The following is a 3,892-nucleotide window of genomic DNA, read 5'->3' as shown; positions in this document are numbered from 1 at the left end:
TAGGTGTGTTAATAATGTAGATTATGCAGTTAGTGATAGTTTTCGAGCATGCTATGCTATAGTACTTACTGTACACTCTTAACCCTCTAGGGTCGAATGCCATACCATTGTGGTCTGTCATGATTTTTTTTCTTAATGACCACAAAAAGAACTAAAAATAATCTGTCAATCTGTATTGTTTGAAACTGTAAAGGGTCTGCTTTTACTTGTGTATAGTCATTAAAATGACAAAACAGTGTGCAACCAGAATCTCAGCGAACACTTGCCTCACATACATGATAAATATATGTAGAGAAAGTTTAAAATGTCTACCTTTAAATGAAGTCTTCTGAAATATGTATGTCTTCTGTGTGCATTTTATGGGCTTATTTCAGTGACTTCAGTGATTGTTGTTTTTCACTAAAATTGCATTAAAATTAAATAAGCTCATTAAAATAAACAAGCTACATTAAAATGGTCAAACATGTCCATCCACTGTATGTTTACAACAAATGGTAACACTTACTTACTATATTCATAAGAGAAAGATAGTCTGTACCGTTTTTTGGCCATGCAGGTCAGGTGACCCACGAGCATGCGCGCTTCACCTACTGCTGCTGGTCCGTGAAACAAACAGGAGGATGGTCACACAGAGCTGCAAAGACAAAAACGCTGGAATCAGTCGATTGAGATGTATGGTAATTTATACGGCTGTAGTCAACCAAATAAATACTTAGTCGACCAAAGTCCTGTCCTGCGCAACGATCAGTCGACTAAAAAAAAAGACGCGATGTTTTGCATTTTCATATAAAACAACAATGAAAAAACATCAATAATACATAAAAATATAATAATATTACAATTCTTTTAAAATTAAGTGTTTGACAGTCACAATCGTGCACCTGACCACACGCAGCAAAAAAATTTAACTGCTAAAACTGCCAAATAATGAAAGAATACAACAAAAAAGCTCTCGTTTATACAGGCTGTATATTCTTCTTTACTTTCAAAGCTGTGGGTTAACTTTTGTCCAGCCGATCTAGGCGTTTTAAAACAAACACACACACAAAAAAACAAATAGCCTAAAAAACAAGCCCAACAAGACGAGAGGACCATGTTGGCAGCGTTACCACTCACACCCGCTTCTCTGGTGGAATGTGGTAAGCATCCGCGACTTGAGTGAGTCATTTTCTCCCGTGTGCGCTTCATCCATCTGCTTTGTTTTCCAGTCCGCTTCGATAAAATGGGGCGTAGGACAAATCGACAGAACACCGTGACTGTCATGTATGCCTCCATTCTAAGCGAAGACCACAAATCAGTTGTGAGGCCCACAGCCTCGGAGGACTGGAGTAACTGGTTTACATTACATTACATTTTGGGAATGCGCCTAGTACATAACACGTGTTTACGTGGTGCGCTAAACTGTGGAGCTGTTATAAAATAGCCTAAATTAAAGCATTTAAAGTTTGGGATAAAACATAGGCTAATTATTTTAGAATACAAAATGTGTCAGTGTAGAGAAGTTACTTACCATCAACTTGGAAATTGGAGGAACATATGGAAGTTAAATATTTCTGCTCTTTTTTTTTTTTTTTAAGACAAATGGATAAATACCTTGAGTTTTGTAATTTAGAATTTCCTCATATAGGTTTGACCTATATTAACTATATTCCACTGTATCAGTAAGAAGGTAAACAGATTAATCAAATAGAATATTAGTTAAAATGTATTGTTGCATATGGAAACGTCAGCATGGACAGATTAAACTGCAAAAACTCGGACATAGCACAAAAACAAAGGAACGATTGCAAGATTAAGAAAAATAATAATAGAACATTAACTGGAGTGTGAGATTTTACTATGCTGCAGTGTAGCAAGAGATTTGTCCCTTTTTGCTTTCCTTACATCCAGCTGTGTTTGGTGTATTTGCATGTGGCAAAATTTAGGCTATTTGGGGCAATGTTTGATAAACTATTTGGTTGGGTTTATTACACAGACCTTGCAACCTGAGAGGAAACAAGAATTCCAGAGGGGAACAGAATCGACTGCTATGAAATATGAAAAGCTATTTTCTGGACTGAAGACTTAGGGTGTTTTTTGCAGCAAACCACGTCTCTCAAATGCATGTTCAAATGAAATATAGCCTATCCTGCAATTCGAGATCACAATATCAGACATAAGCTGATTTGTATTTTTTATTAGCAATTTAATGCACAATTATTTGTGAGCCCAGTGCACTTACACTATAAAATATCTGAAAATTAAACCATTTAAATGCATAATTTTTTTTTTATATATTCTGACATTTCTACTGTTGATTTCTGGCCTTTTTCACATTTTTGATCACTGCACGCCTCATCCATGAGTAATGTTGGAGAGCAAGCATTAATGAGTTTTGAGAAGCTGAATGAGCAATAAAGCTAAAGTGAGCCCCTTTATTAAAATATCTGGAGGTGAGAAATAATACAAAAATTGTCATATTTACCCAGTGTTACTTGATCTAAGTCGCAAATTGCAATCTCAATTCAGTTAAGTAGAAATTAATTGTGCTGTGTTTAAGGCACTACAATATTTTTTTTGTATAAAATAATAAAGATTTCTGTGCAACCCCAAACTGGTTGCTGGCCCTTCCCTGGTCACTCCTATAAAAACATCCCGGCTTCGCCACTCACGATACGCAAATCCGGCAAGCATCTTGGAAATGCAGGGAACAAACAAAAACGCTTTCACAACTCCGTTGATGCTCGGTAAAAATAAACTCCATCCACTGGTCCCTTAATGCTGTTTTATTTTATTTTTTTGGTCTGCTTGGTGACATTGGTGACATTTCGCTCTCGCTCTGATCAGTGAACGTCTGTGCTCTCAGTGCTCTGCTATACGGGAGCGCGCGCTCTTCCGGCAGAAGTGCCCTCAGGACCCATATAAGGAAATTCCGCTCCATCTAATGTCACACAAATCCATACTCGAAAAAAACTTTACGAAACTTGTGACAAACCGGAAGGAGTATTTTTGGAACAGAAATACTCCTTCAAACGTACAACTTAATTTTTGAAACTTTGTCCATGTTTAGCATGGGAATCCAACTCTTTAACAGTGTAAAAAACTCAGTATGCATGAAATAGCATTTCACCCCCCCCACACCCCTTTAATGAACTGAAACTTATTTGAACCTTAAGTATAACAATATAAAAAGGATGGAGTACTGTTTTCTATTATACTCTCTTATTATCTACCTGTCTTGCTGTGTTAGGTTGTTCCTGAAAAGCTATAGTGGTACAGCCGGCAGACAAAGCAGTTTGGTGATAAATGGTGCTGATTTTAGCACAAAAGACATGGATAATGACAACTGCATCTGCAAGTGTGCGCACATGCTCACAGGTGGTAAGCAACTCGATAGCAGGAGACCAGGGCAAAGTTTATCCCTTAATAATAATAATTAAAAAAAAAAACTTAATTTCTTTTGACTGTGAAAGAGCTGCTAGCATCTTGGAGTAATGCTGACGATGATCAATACTTACCTTTTTCTGACCCATTTTTCTATCGTAACATGACTCTCTTTATTTATTGTTCTTCTGAAGGCTGGTGGTTTGATGCCTGTGGCCCATCAAACCTCAACGGCATTTACTACACCTCTAGACAAAATTCAGGCAAACTTGATGGCATCAAGTGGCACTACTTCAAGGGCCCAATCTACTCTTTACGTGCCACCACCATGATGATCCGCCCATTAGACTTTTGAGAAAATTATCATCTGTCATCAAATTCTCACACATTTTTCCACAATGTGTAACTGTGTAACACACCAGTGTAACTGGTTAAATATTTTAATTAAGTTTGTGTGGGAAATACAATGTCAGAAACATTTCCTCATTGTGTTCTTTAAATAGTCTGAGGGCTTGACTTACTGGTGTCA

The sequence above is a fragment of the Carassius auratus genome, chromosome 16, assembly GCF_003368295.1.
Source record: "Carassius auratus strain Wakin chromosome 16, ASM336829v1, whole genome shotgun sequence".
Taxonomy (NCBI): domain Eukaryota; kingdom Metazoa; phylum Chordata; class Actinopteri; order Cypriniformes; family Cyprinidae; genus Carassius; species Carassius auratus.
Note: the sequence above shows the minus strand (reverse complement) of the source record.